Source organism: Malaclemys terrapin, chromosome 4, assembly GCF_027887155.1.
Source record: "Malaclemys terrapin pileata isolate rMalTer1 chromosome 4, rMalTer1.hap1, whole genome shotgun sequence".
In the NCBI taxonomy this organism is placed as follows: Eukaryota; Metazoa; Chordata; order Testudines; family Emydidae; genus Malaclemys; species Malaclemys terrapin.
In genome coordinates, this window is record NC_071508.1 from 17,596,831 (window position 1) to 17,612,073 (window position 15,243).

The 15,243-nt window shown below is 48.3% G+C and overlaps 1 long non-coding RNA gene across 2 annotated transcripts; it reads left to right on the forward strand.

Annotated features, from left to right (window-relative positions):
* Positions 1-1,666: 1,666 nt before the first annotated feature.
* Positions 1,667-14,992, forward strand: LOC128835431 (uncharacterized). 2 transcript variants are annotated; one of them, XR_008444655.1, is made up of 4 exons: positions 1,667-1,742; positions 6,669-6,799; positions 7,386-7,446; positions 14,736-14,992. It is a non-coding gene; the product is annotated as an uncharacterized LOC128835431 (long non-coding RNA). The 2 variants fall into 2 exon arrangements; XR_008444654.1 differs by lacking the exon at positions 14,736-14,992 and having other exon boundaries at positions 7,386-7,732.
* Positions 14,993-15,243: the final 251 nt, after the last annotated feature.

A 15,243-nucleotide genomic window follows, 5' to 3' on the forward strand; every position in this document is an offset into this window, starting at 1 on the left:
GGGACAGGAGGTATCAGCCATGTGAACAGATGCTGCCCGAGCGGTTGAGTTCATTCCTGGATTGATTCCGATGACCAACGGGGTTTCACTGGTGAAACGTCTGACCCTTGATCTCAGCCGGAAAAGCCCCGAATTTACCCCTGAGATTCTTGAATGATTTGTTGTGCTATGGAAACATTTCACAGGGAGGCAACTGTGGTAGGGGGAGAAATCTGCCCTGTTTACTCCCCAACATACAGAACAGGTGATTGTTACCTGGGCAGGAGGTGGACTCTGCCAATGCATTTCATCCCAACTCTCACTGATTCCCTCCACCCAGCTCCTTGGCCCTTGTTCCCATTCACGAAGCCCAGCACGAGTACTAAGGGCACATGCACACTCGGCAGTACCATCACTACTCCCACCGTGTCAGGCTTGATTTTCAACAGACTTCAATCCCTATGTGCCGAGCTCGGTAGAAAATCTGTCGCTAAGGGTTTGTCTACGCACGGAGTTCATCAGGAATAATCTGCTTCAAATTCACACCCTAATTTATTCCAGAATAGTTTCATGTGTAGACAAGCCATTAGTTTTGGGGGGGTCCAGCTTTGCCAGGGGTGGCAATTCAGAGCAGGGTTAGATGACATGATTAAAATGCCAGACATGGTTGCGTCTACTGTCGCTAGCAACTCTGCTAGACCCACGCTGGGGAAGCGCTAGCGCAGACTACAAACTCTTTTGGGGCAGGGGCTGTCTCTTTGTTCCCTGTTTGTACAGCACCTAGTGCGATAGATCCATGGCTGTGGCTCCGAAGCACTACCGCAATACACGTAATTAATTAACAGGTAAGGCCCAAGTAGCTAGAATACACAGCAATTGACAGTTGTAGTTGGCTCTCCAGGCAGTCAGGAGTTTGGCACAGAAGGGCGTCCAGCATGGGAGGGATTTGCAATCCCTTTGCTGGGTGGAGTATATTTACACAGAATTGTATTTACACAAAGTCAAGTGACATATAGTGAGACTCATAGGCTTTAAGGTCAGAAGGGACCATTGTGATCATCTAGTCTGACCTCCTGCACACTGCAGGCCACAGAACCTCACCCACCCCACCTGTAATAGACCCCTAACCTCTGGCTGAGTTACTGAAGTCCTCAAATCATGATTTAAAGACTTCAAGTTACAGAGAATCCGCCATTTACACTAGTATTTGACCAGCCTGGCTGGGTTGGTTTTTTTATGGATTTGCCAGTTGCCAGAAAAAGAATTTAATCTACTGGTTTTTGTTTTACGTGGGTCTAAAGATTTGCATTATTAGCACAATGCACTGGGATATCTAATGTTAAAAGTTTCCGTGTCCAAGATAAAGATACTGCAGTGTTCCCAGTTCTGCAGTTTTAAGCGATAACAGATCAAAACTGTTGAAAACACAGCAGCTGTCTGCCCACCACCAAATCTTTAGACTGACTAGAGGAATCGCCTCAGTATTGAAGTGGTCAAATGTGAGCTTTGCATTAGATGCAACCTCAGCTATTCCTGTCTGGAATTCTATGACATCGCCGTTCAAAATAAGAAATCGCTAGAAATGGCAAAATCGAACGGCAAATATAAATTCAAGAATAGACTCAATGGATTCTTTTTATGTATAAAGTTCCAAAACGCTCACATTCATGTATATAGTTAAAATACAGATTCGATGCAGTTTGGGAAAAAATCATCTCAGTGAAGACGGACACAAACAAAGCAGCTTGGAGAACACGCCCAAGGTAAGAAAATGAATCGTCAAATTAAAAAAAAAAAAAGAATATTGGGTTCTTTTTCCTTTCCTTCTGTTTTCTGAGCCTTTTGAGCTGCACTCGGGTACTGTTTTCAAGCTCTTCTCTACTGTGGTGAGGGCTAGAAACTTACCTTTTCCCCTTTTAACAAAAGCTGAGATTCTCACCTGACTCCAGGAGCTGGGACTTTAACCAAACCACCAAATATTCTGAGACTTGCTATAAAAGCATGAGAGTTGGCAGCACTGTATTGGGGTCTAGCCCTGTCCAGAGCAGGTCCAGAATGAAGGCATCTTGTACCTCCTGTATTCAGGAGCCAGGTTAGGGAAGCCCCAGCTGATGGTAACAACTATAGACCATTCCCACTGGGCTCAGAGGTCCCTGTGTTTTCCCCTGGAGTGCCTCTTGTGAGAGGAATGTAAAAAGTCCACAGTCTGTGGGAATCCACCTCGCATGGTGGGCTGAGCTGTGGCATTGTGACTTGGGGCTGCAGGGCAATGCTGAGTCATGGCCATGTAGGCTGCTCTTTAGGAACCTAAATACCTTTGAGAAAGACCAATTTAGGGGTAGGCCACCCAGGTGACCGCCTGGGGTGTCAGGCTTGGGGGACGCTGGGCTCAGGGGGGGCTGGGTTTTTTTTGTTAGTGACAAAAGGGAAAATAGAATGTTTGAAGTGACATGTTTCAGGTATTCTGTATGTGGAGTCATTTTTCATGAACCTCCTAGAATGTTCTGGACCTTTCTGGAATCTTGTGGAACCTTTCAGACTTCCTGAGAACTACATTTTCCTCAAACTTCCCAGAATGTTGTCTGCCAGGCCCTCGTGGGTAGATAAGGGGCGGGGCATCACTAGTCCATCAGTGAGATAAAAATACAGATTTACAGATCCTAGTGTGCAAATTTACCATCTTATATAACATGGATAAATCATGCATGGAAATTGTGCATCAAAGTTGAGAAATGGGCTACAAATGCAATAAAAAATAAGGTATTCAAAAGGGTGCAGGAACAATTTTTATAGTGTGTGTGGGGGTGGGGGGTGTGCTGAGAACCATTCAAACAAACTGTAAACCCTGCATATGATGGAAACCACTTCAGGCCAGGGGGTGCAGCAGCACCCCTAGTTCCAGCACCTATGTAAAAGTTTAACAAATGGAGCGAGGGCTAGCCTTTGCTCTAGCCTTTGAGGATTTGGTCTGTCGTGTTTTACACCCATTTGCACTTGACTCTACAGGTTGCAAAACAGAGCAGAATTGGGTCCATTCATTTCCTCCTTCTCATTAAAGAATGGACCTTCGGAATCCGCTCCAGTGTGGACCCACCCCACCCCGGATAAGTTCGTAAGAGGACTTGTTATTCCTCTTTACCCCTCGAGTTAACATTAGCTCATCCTGCCATGTTTGGGTGCCCTTATCTCTCTCCCAGCATCTCTTAGTGGATTTTGTGGTTGCTTCCAACTTTCTTATTATTTAGATGCTGCAAGTAAGAGCTTGAGGGCCCCATTGTGGTGGGCCTGGCACAAACACAGAGTGAGAGACAGCCCCTGCCCTGAAGAGCTTACAAACCAAACAGGCCCATAAAGGGGAAGAGATGGGAAGTACTATTATCCCTGTTTTACAAATGGGAAACTGAGTCACAGAGCGATTGCATGTCTGTGTGTGACAGCTGCCATCTTGGCCAACATGCCAGAGATTACCAGCGCTGCAAGTGTAAGTCTTTCCAGTCTCTGCTGCCGAGCCAGGCCCTGGAGCTGGGAGCTGTAACCGGCTCACTTCCTTGGTGGATCAGGCACAGAGTGGGACAGATGACCCACAGTAACCCAAGGGTTACACTAGGAAACTGTGACAGAGCCAGGATTCAGATCTCCTGAGTCCCAGTCTAGAGCCTTAACTGCGAGACCATCCTTCCATCTTTAACCTCAGAGCTCAAAGCCAGTCCTGGGGAAGTCCTATTCACTGACTCTTGCACCTTCTTTGGGTGCACTCCTTGATGATCATAGCATAGACCAGACCAGGCCAAATGCAGTGCCTTCTGCAAAGGCACAGCTCAGAGCGGCCTGGGGCAGTTTTCCTTGGCTCTGTGTCATATGCTATTGTACCATGAATTTTGTGCATATGAGGGCAAGGGGATCCTGTGACACTGAAATTTTGCTCAGACCTTCACCTCTTTTTCCCAAGAATATGTCTCTGTGTTGCAGTGTTCCCTTTATGCATCCGTTACGCTCTCTTCTCTGTACCTCCTTGCGCTTTGGAGACGGAAGCCAGGGTTCCCTGTCTCATGAGTGAGTATGGTGATTTTATGCCCCACCCAAACAGCCGCTGCAGAAACACCGAGCTCTTCGTTGCTATGCGAAAGCACCGGTTCAGTGCTCAAATGTGCGGTCCAGTGTGCAGTAGCCCAGAAAATCATTCAAGAGTGCCTGTAGGGAAAACCATTAACACACCCCACAGCAGACTGAGTGGTCCAGTGGCTTGGGCACTAGGTTAAGATTGAAGAGGCCTGCGTTTAATTCCCAGCTACACCACAGACTGTCTGCATGACCTCGGGCAACTCACTTAGGCCCAGATCCTCAAAGGTTTTTAGGTGCCTCGCTCCCATTGATTTCACGTCTCTTTGCCTCAGTTTCCCATCTGTACAATGGGCATAATAGCACTGCCCTACCACACAGGGGTTGTGAGGCTAAATACAATGAAAAGAGTGAGATGCTCAGATAAGTACCTGAGATTGACTGATAGCCTACGAGAGCTAATGCAGGGGAACTGCCTGACCATGGCTCACAGATCTCTCCCATTCGATTATGCAAAGGTGTGCAGAGTTTGTAGCTTGCAGTGCTCCAGGGCTGAGCAATTAGACCAAGACAGAACAGTTCACGATAGACCCTGGGTACTGCTCAGATCAAGTTGGACCATCACCTGGGACTTATAGGCTCCAGTAGCTTTACCTCCTTATCAAAGACCAAGGAAGCTCCATCGATGCATGGAAATCCTCTCTTGCACATACTGGACCTGTGCCTTTCTTCTCTTGGATGCTAACATCTCTAGGCAGCTATGATCTATTTTATGCTGATTTATGTGGAACCCACTTGTTCTCCTGGCAAGTTGCCAACATGGCCCTTTTCTGGGTAAAGTTTGGACAACCCTCTTTTCCTTGTTTCTAAATTGCCCATGACATCCTTTGGCTTTATGCTTGGATCCCTGGGCAGCTGTGCTCTGTGTTATGCCAATTAAGTACTGCCCTTGGTGAGTAGCCAATGTGTCGTCTTGGCCAGGCAGCGTCTGGTCACCCTCGCCTCCCCTGGATCTAAATTCAACAAGCCGAGATCTTACTAGGCCAATGTCGAGTGTTGAAATCAGTCTGCTAATTCCACCTGCCGTGGGGAAAAACCGCTGATATCAAGGGAAGCCCCCGGAGATCGGCCATCTCCAAAAGATCTTCCCGTGGAATCAATGAAAGTGTCTATTACAGAGACACAAGTGGCAGCGTTTTAAAGGACAATATCAATAATCTGCAAAGAGCTGTTCGCATGCTCAGACTGGGGCTGGCAAGCAGATTGCCGGAGAGATCACAACCACTGAAATATTGAAGTACTTGCATATAAACTGCTCTTTCAAGTATTTTTGACAAGGGTACTAATTAAATCTTAATTGACACTGCACTAATTAGCTTCTTAATTACATGGAACCACATAATTAGCAGCACACTCTGCGCTAATTGTTAATTAGGAAAACCAGCCCCCTGTCCCCCCGCCTCCCCTTGTCTCTTTTAACTAAAGAGCCTCTTGTATAGAGAGGAGATGGGAACAATAGAGCTGGTAAATCCCCCTTCAGAAGGGCCGGCTGCCCCAGGAGAGAGCGGCTGCTGATTCTGCACACAAGGGCTGTGGGTGTGTGGGCTCCAGGTGTGGAGGCTTTTGGGAGGGGGTCGCAAAGGGTAACCCCCCCCCCCCAAAAGATAGGCAGGGGCAGGAATGGGTGATGTTTAATGAGGCCCTAGGGTGAGAGGTGTTCTAGATCTAAGCGCAAAGTGTTCATTCATGATTATTAATTATTAGTATTGTGCAAAGGAATCCCCGGTCTGGAAAGCTTACGAATGAACCAGTGGGCACCAGATCATTTAACCCTTCTCGTGCCCAGCAGCTCAACCCCTCTGTGCCAGTCTCTGCTCTCTAGCTCTTCCAGGACATGGCTGATTAACCCCATGCATACCAGGGGACTGTTCTTGCCCATCTAGTGCTGGGCAGTTTTCACTCCCCACACACTGCACCTTTTAACCCCTCTCTTGCCCAGCCCCTATCTGGTACCCAGCTTAACCCTTTTAATCCGTGCCCACACTGAGCTGGTTAAAGCCTCCTGGGCAGAATCAGGTAACCACTTGTGTGCTGGCCTACCTACCTGCCTTCCACAACGAGCTGTTAAATGGCACTGTGCCATAGCATATAGACCTTCCCCGAGTGGGCCGTTAACCCTTTCTGTGCTGAGGTGCATAGCTGGGCCCCTTGGTCCTTAACCCCCTCAGTGCTGGGCTGGAATGTTCAGCTCTTCCCGCCCACCCCAGGAAATGTTTACCTGGTTCGATGGTAACTCCCTTTAAATTGCCAGGCCAGGTCCATAGCTGGGGCAGTGGTTTGTAGTGTAATCTGTTGTAGCTCCACCAGCTGGGGAATTGGGCTCATGCTCGCCTGGAGTAAAAGCAGCGCCTTTTGTGCAGCTCACTGTGTACCAAGCCCTGCTATTGATTCTGCATCTGACCTTCCCCTCGAAAAATATCCTTTTGCTTCAAACTGTCTAGTGCTTAGTCACAGAAGGGGAGTTTTTCTAAAAACGTTAGATGCAAATCAGCCAAGTCATTTTCGAGTGACACAGCTGCATCACCCCACCTCGTTTTTCTGGTTCATTTTTTCTTCTCTTTCCATTGCAGCCTCCCAGCTGGCTCATGCTGCACATCTGCATTCAGTCTCCTTTGGAGGCGTTAGCCCAGAGCTGGGCATCCTGCCGAGTTTCCAGGTGTGAAAAAAACACAGGAACTGCAATTTTTCAGTGGTGATTCAGGTTGGTTTAACCCTTTTAGCTGGTGCGCATTGTGTTCTGGGGCTTGTCCAGAGAAGGGGAACTTGCACTGATGTCGCTACAGTAATGCAAACCCCTAATGTAGACACACTGTAGCCGTGGCAAATGAGGCTTGGACCAGCATGGAAAGTCCTGTCATGCACCGGCATTGTCAGAGAGTCCTAGAAATGTAGGGCTGGAAGGGAACTCAAGGCATCATCTAGTCCAGCCTCCCATGCCAAGGCAGGATTAAGTAAACCTAGGCCATCCCTGACAGATGTTTATCCAACGTGTTCTTAAAATCCTCCAGTGATGGGGATTCCAGCAACGCTGGTGGGTTTGCACTGGTTATATTTCACCAGTGCAACCCCACCCCCACTATAGTCAGGGCATAATTTTCTCCCCCTCTTTTTTCTCCTTCTATTTCTGACTTGTCCATTCCTTCCTATCTTTTTCCTTCTTCTGTCTTAAATCCGCCTTTCTCTTCCTTCCAGCCTCTCTTTTCATTCTGCTTCTTCCCTTTATTTCAGTGTCCATTTCCTTTCTTCCTTGCTCCCTCTCACCCTGCTGCTCTTTCTCTCACTTTCAGCCAAACTGTTGACCCCAAATCCTCTTTCTGCTGCAGATGCATTAATGCGTTTTCTTAAATGGTAAGTCCTAAGGTCTAAGCAGCACGGGGCACTGTAGCTTGCGTTTGCTTCTCAGCATTGCAAGGGCAGGAGCAGCGTGTTTACAGCCAGATGAACGTGCTAGGGTGTGTGTTTGCATGGGGGTGTGCTCACATCAAGATATGCGTGTGCTAGCTGCACTCTTTCGCACAGTGTGTGTAATTGCATGTGGCATTCATGTGGGTGTGCCTGTTAATCACCCTGTATACACTGGCCTGTATGGTGTTAGAGTTAATGCATGGTAAGAGAGCGCAGTGTAAGTACACGGACAGTATTACGTGATCCTCTGAGTTTGTTGCTGCATAGGCCTGTTACACCTGAAGCATGCTGCTTGTGTACATTTATACCAGCATATGCTGCGCTGCTGGTGCCAGATTCTCAGCTGGTGTAAATCAGTGGAGTTCCATCGACGTCCACCCCATGCCAATTTCCCCCAGCTGGGGATCTGGCTCTTAATATTTTCATCAGTACGCATGACACCAGAAGTTGATCTGTACATATCTGCATGTGCTGTTTGATAGAGCAATGGTTTTCAACCTGGGGTCCGTAGATTCCAGGGGGGTCTGCACCTCCATTCGAAATTGTTTAGGGTCTGCAAATGAAAAAAGGTTGAAAACCACTGGGGTAGAGCATTGTGTGCCACTGTGCACATAGGTCTGTGCATTGTGGTTTTTTTTTTGTCCTTTTGTTGTTTTTGCACATATGTTTCTCAGTGGTGTTTTGCTCATGTGTTGGTGTGTACATATATAGGGTGGATTTTGTGTGTGTTGGCGTGATATGCACACGTATTGGCTTTTTGTGTGTGTGTATGCCTATATGTTGAGGTTTGCACCTGTGTGGAGGTGTGTGTCTATGCTAAACAGCTGTTACCTTGTTTTGGTGTGTCCCTATGCCTGTGTATTTGTGTACTGATGTGTGCCTAAGTGTTTATGTTGAATTGTGCCCATATGCTGGTAGGTTAGCTTGTGGCCATGTGCTGGTGTGTTACATGTGCACATGTATTGACACGTGCCTATGCTGAATTGTACTGGTATCTTAGGGCTTGTACACACTAGCGCTTACTCTGGTGGAAAAGCCACCCCTCTGAACGACGTAAGCTACCCTGGCGGGAGAAGCTCTCTGGTGTGTGGCATGACATGGCCATCAAGCAATCTCTCAGCAAGGACTGTGGGAAGCATCAGCATCTTTGCACAAAGGATAAGGCTCTGACCCAGTATTGCCTGACTGCACATTTTAAGGCAGCGGTAGCAGCTATGACAAACAAATGTGTGGAATGCAGCCTTCAGCTCCACCAAGAAGCTACCACAAATTGCATGGCTGCAGCTGAAACTGCTGTCCAAGATATTATAAAAGTCACGACTGTAAGAATGACAAATCCTTTGAGCACTGACCCTGGAACAAACCCAGACAACCGACAGCAACGTCTACTATGCCCCCACCTGAAACTGCAGAAAGTTTGTGCATGATCGGAGAGAATGGCACACAAGAAATGAAGCCGTTTGTAACCAGTAGGTTACAAAGGGGGGAGCTAGACCTCTCTGACCCCATAAAAAGGCATAATCTGAAATCGTTTGGTAATCTCAACAAACTAGTCGAACAAAAGAAGACACATGGCATGGAGCACAAGCAATAACTACTGTCCGCCATATATCCAACAAGCTGACAGTTATTGCCCAGACCAGACTTGTTGATATCCAGGGTCTGATGAAGTATGAGCTGGCACCTGTCCCATTTTCCCTCTTCAACTTGGATGGATCTCTAAGAAAGACCCAAAAGAGCAACACACTGTCTTGGCTGCAGAAAAAACTGTCAGTTGTTGAGCTACAAGCATCCCAGGAGCCAAAAGAGACAGTCAGAGACAAAAAGACACCTTGTAAAAATTGGAAGTCAAATCCTACTGAGGAAAATAGAAAGGAACACAAACTCTGGCAAGTCAAGTGTAAAGTAGAATTAGGCAGGCTGAAAAAGAATTTGAAGAGCAACTAGCAAAAGACACAAACAAATGGCAAAGTTTTTTTAAGTGCATCAGAAGCAACCATCAGTGGGGTTGGTGGACAATCAAGGTGCTAAAGGAGCACTCGAGGAAGAAAAAACAGTTGCGGAGAAACTAAATGAATTCTTTGCATAGGTTTTCACTGCCGAGGTGTGAGGGAGACTCCCACGCCTGAGCCATTCTTTTTAGATCAAATCAGAGGAACTGTCCCAGATTGAAGAGTCAGTAGAAGAGGTTTTGGAACAAAATGATAAATTAAAGCATAAGATGTCACCAGGATCAGATGGTATTCACCCAAGAGTTCTGAAGGAATTCAAATATGAAATTGCAAAACTACTAACTGTAGTATGTAACCTACTGCTTAAATCAGCCTCTGTACCAGATGACTGGCAGATAGCTAATGTAATGCTGATTTTGAAAAAAAGGCTACAGCGTTGATCCTGGCAATGAAGGCCCGTAAGCCTAACGTTAGTACCAAGCAAACTGGTTGAAACTATAGTAAAGAACAGAATTATCAAACACATAGATGAATGGGCAATAAAATGGCAGATGAAATTCAATGTTGATAAATGCAAAGTAATGCACATGAGAAAACATAATCTCAACTATCCATACAAAATGATGGGGTGTAAATTACCTGTTGCCACGCAAGAACGAGATCTTGAAGTCATTGTGGATAGTTTTCCTGGAAACATCTGCTCCATGTGCAGCAGCACTCAAAAAAGCGAAATAAGGAAGTATTATTTACCCCTTCACATTACACAAGAACCAGGGGTCAACCAATGAAATTAACAGACAGCAAGTTTAAAACAAACAAAAGGAAGTATTTCTTCACTCAATAAACAATCAACCTGTGGAATTCCTTGCCAGGGGAAGTTGTGATGGCCAAAAGTTATCGGCGATAGGTCGAGGATGATCTCTTTCACAGGTTTTATTTTTCATGGGTCCTTTGGTGACTGAGGAGTCCGATCCTTGAGACACAGGCTCATTGGCAGACGTTTCAGGTGGTGTTGGGAGTCAGGGTTGGACCATGATTTCTGTGTGACAGTTGTCCGTCCTTTCTTTTCTGGTGTTTTTCTGTGACCAGGGCAAGGTGATTTTCCTCAAAGGTGGATGTTCCCTCTCTGACAAGTCTTCGCCAGTTATCCCTGTCCTGGGCTGCTGTCTCCCAGTGTGCGGTGTCGATGCCACATCTCTTGATGTTTATCTTGAGGGTGTCTTTAAAGCATTTCTTTGGCCTCCCCGTTTCCTTTCTCCTTTGGTGAGATGGGCGTACAGCGGTTGTTTTGATAGGTGTGCATCAGGCATGTGCACACAGTGCCTGCTCCAGCTCAGCTGGTGCTGGATAATCAGGCCCTCAACACTGAAGATATTGGCCTCCTTGAGGACACTGACATTAGTGTGACGATCCTCCCACTTTATGTTGAGGATCTTCCAAAGAAAGTGCTAGTGCTGGCATTCTGGTTTTATAGGTCACCCAGATCTCACGTCCATAGAGAAGAGTTGGGGTTACCACCGCCTGATAAACTAAACTAAAAGTCTAGCATGTGTTCTGATGTTATGATCGTTGAACGCCCGGCAAGACAGGCTGCCAAAGGCAAGGCTGGCACAGCAGATTCTGTGCTGAATCTTGATGTCTATGTCTGCCCTCTGTGAGAGACGACTGCCAAGATAGGCAAAGTATTCTACATTTTCCAGTTCTTCTTGGTCAATGTAGATCTTCCTTGCTGGGTCTGATGATTGACCAGGAGCTGGCTAGTGGAGATCTTTAGTTTTGCCGATGTTCAGAGTTAGCCCTAGGCTTTGGTAAGCTTCAGAGAAGCAGCTAATGGCTGTTTGTAGAGCCATCTTTGAGTGTGCAACTACTGCACTAACATCTGCATTTGGAGTTTGGTTGCCGATATTACTTTAGTTCCGGCATGGAGATGAGAAAGGTTGAAGAGGTTGCTGTCAGTCTGAAATTGGATGCCAATGCCCTATGGTAGACACTCTTGGGTTAGCGTTTTCATAGCTGCTAAGAAAATGGAGAAAAGGGTGAGTGGCAGTACACATCCTTGTTTTATGTCCGTTCGGATGACAAAGGGCTCAGAGTTAGAGCCACTGCACAGGATGGAAGCAGTCATCTGGAGGAGTCTTACAATGGTGGTAAATTTGCTTGGGCAGCCAAACTTTGACATGATTTTCCACAGAGCCTCATGGTTGACAGAGCTGAAGGCTCTGGACAGATCGATAAAGGCCATATTCAGCTCCTGGTGTTGTTCTTGACATTTTCCCTAGATCTGCCTGGCTGCAAAAATCATGTCGGTGGTGCCTCGTGATGGTCTGAAGCCACACTGGGACTCTGGAAGTGCTTCTGCTGCAAGAGGGAGCAAGCAATTCAATAAGATTCTAGCAAGAATCTCCCCAGCGATGGAGAGGAGGGCAATGCCTCGATAGTTGCCACAGTCAGCCCTATCTCCCTTTTTGAAAATGGGGACGATGTTAGCATTACGTAAGTCAGCAGGGATTTCTTCGGTGCACCAGATTTTTAGGAGCAGCAAATGAAGCTTGTTAGTCAGTGCTTCTCTCCCCACTTTGAGTACTTCAGTTGGTGGGCCATCAGGACCTGAAGCTTTATTGTTCTTCATATTTAATTGCTTTGCGGATCTCCTCAGGTGTTGGTGGGTTGGCAAGAGTTTCGCAGATTGGGTGCTGAGGGATGGAGTTGATGATGTCGTCAGTCACAGATGAGTCTCGATTTAGAAGCTTTTGGTAGTGTTCCTTCCAGGGCTTTTTGATGGATTCGTTATCTTTAAGAAGGGCACTACCATCTTTGGATCTCAGCAGTGTGAGGCCACATGACCTTGCTCTGTACAGGGTCTTTTTCTCCTCACAAAAAAAGCTCCGCATATCATGTCTGTCAGCGAACGTTTGGATTTGTTTTGCTTTGTCCTCCCACCATTTGTTTTTGATTTCTCGTATCCTCCTTTGAACCTCAGCTTTGAGCTGATGGGAAGAGCTCTGCTTCTGACAGGATGATGGATGGTTTTGCCAGTCGCAGAAAGCTTTTCTCCTCTGGTCCAAAAGGGCTGTGATCTCAATGTTGTTGTTGTTAAACCAGTCCTGATGGCAGCGAGTAGCAAGGCAAACAGCGAGTAGCAAATGCCCTGCTCAGTCGGGACCGCTGCTGCTGAAAATGCCCCCCTATCCCAGTCCAGGGGCAAATGATGACCCTCTTGTGGTCACCGCCTGTGTGTGGGTCTGTGACTAGGGACTCCTTGTGATCACTTCACCTGTCCCCATCACCACTTGCCCATCGCCGCAGGACTTTTGTGGGTGGAATTGGGGAGAACGTTCTTCTTGGGAAAGAAGCCTGTGCATGAGTAGTTTAATGTGGCTGTGCACCAGCAGCCACACAAATCTTGGTGGAAGAGGCAGCTGTAGTCTGGTGGGAAGAAGTTCCGAGACAACCAGGGGTTTCTCCTCCATTTCAGCTTTCACCTGTCTTCACAGCCATGGAGAGGTGATCCTGCTTCATCCGCCTGCTCAGCTGTTGAGGTCTTATACATAACCCAGTAGAAGGCGAGAAGTATAACTGGGTTCAAAAAAGAATTAGATAAGTTCATGGAGGATAGGTCCAACAATGGCTATTAGCCAGGATGGTCAAGGACACAGCCTCATGACTGCCAGAAGTTGGAACTGGACAACAGCGGATGGATCGATCATTTGATAATTCCCTTGTTCTGTTCATTCTCTCTGAAACATCTGGATTGGCCACTGTCAGAAGACCAGACGCTGTGCTAGATGGATCCTAGGTCTTACCCAGTATGGCCGTTCTTATGTTCAACATTAGCTATTATTGACCTCATGATGCTTCTGAAGGTGGTCCCCACTGGTACTGCCAAGTGAAAAACGTTTGGGGAACTGTCCGGTCAGCTGCTGAACATTGTTGTTAGACTAAAACGTGAACACAAGGCGGCTCTTGGTGACAATTATGCAAATGAAGAATCATTCAAATCTGGTGAGAGAGCCCATAGGCTAGGGTTACCATATTTCAACAATCGAAAAAGAGGACGGGAGGAGCCCCGCCCTAGCCCCGCCCCTGCCCCTTCCACTCCCTCCCACTTCCTGCCCCCTCAGAACCACCAACCCTCCCCCCCACGCCTTGTCCCCTGACTGCCCCCTCCTGGGACCCCTGCCCCTAACTGCCTCCCAGGACTCCACCCCCTACCTAAGCCTCCCTGCTCCTTGTCCCCTGACTGCCCCCTCCTGAGACCTTCCCCACATCCTAACTGGCCCCCTAGGACTCTACCCCCTTCCTGTCCCCTGACTGCCCCAACCCTTATCCACACCCCCACCCCCAGACAGACCCCTGGGACTCCCACGCCCCATCCAACCACTCCCCACCCCCTGACAGCCCCCCCCAAAACTCCCGACCCATCTAAACCCCTCTGCTCCCTGTCCCCTGACTGCTCCGATCCCTCTCCCCACTCCTGCCCCCTGACAGCCCCCCCCCAGAACTCCCAAACACCCCCTCGCTCCTTGTCCCGACTGCCCCCCTCCTGGGACCCCTGCTCCTAACTGCCCTCTAGAACCCCACCCCCTACCTAAGCCTCCCTGTGCCTTGTCCCCTAACTGCCCCCTCCTGAGACCCCCCCACCTGTACTCTGCCCAAAACCTTACACCCCCAACCCCCAGACAGCCCCCCCGAACTCCTGACCCATTCAACCCTCCCCCTGCTCCCTGTCTCTTGACTACCCCCCCCCCCCAGAACCTCCCTGCCGCTTCTCTGACCCCCGGCCCCCTTACTGTGCTGCAGAGCAGCGCGCTCGGCAGCGGGGGAGGCGAGCAGGGTCGGAGCTCCAGACGGCCTGAGGCCGAGGCGACGGCCGGAGATCTGTGAATGCAGGGTGGGGGGAGGGAGGGAGAGGAGGGGAGTGGTGTCAAGTTGCAGGAGAGAGGAGGGGGGAAGTGGAGGAAGGGCTTTGGCTGCCGGAGCCCCGTGCGAGTGGCACCATCCGGCCGGCTGCCCTGTAAGCCCCGCACGCTCTGCGTGTGTGTGTGGGGGGGGGGGGGGGAAGTCCGGACATTGACAAATTCCCCCCGGATGCTATTTTTAACTGAAAAAAGCCGGACATGTCCGGGGGAATCCGGACGAATGGTAACCCTACCATAGGCACAATGTTCAAATGCAAGAAGTTTGGAACCCCACTGTGTTAACACCGTTTTACCAAAGCAACACGTGAAGATTATATCAATTTCAAAGGCTAATTTTAACATTGCAAACTTTCTCTTCGAGGTCTGGATCGTGAAGTGTGAGCAGACAGGGTCACCGGGGTGTGAAGTGCACCTTGCTGGTGAGTTTCACCCCAGCGAATGAGCAGTGCGAGTAGTGCCTGGCCACCATTCTGCAATACCGGAACTCGAGGCAGTCCATGAGGAAGCAGATTCACCCATGATCTTGCAAGTTGATCTTGTACAGTGCTTTGAGATCTGAAAATGAAAGATGCTATTTACAAATAATTCACAGTCATCCTTAATTCTCCCCCAGGGGAGACTTAGCCTGGGGATTCACCCCAGAGCAAATACCCAGAGTAAACAGGGTGCTTGGACTCAGATATGGCATCTGTGTGGCTAAGATATTGCTCTATTCGTGGGGTACATGAATTCCATTTCAAAACTGGTGTTGGCCCAAAGAAGAGATTCGTGCCCATGCGCAGAGTGGCTATGGAGCTGGGAATGGACGTGTGTCTTAGGCTGCCAAACAGTCACGCTCTCAGTGTGTGCGACTCTACTTCAGCTTTCAG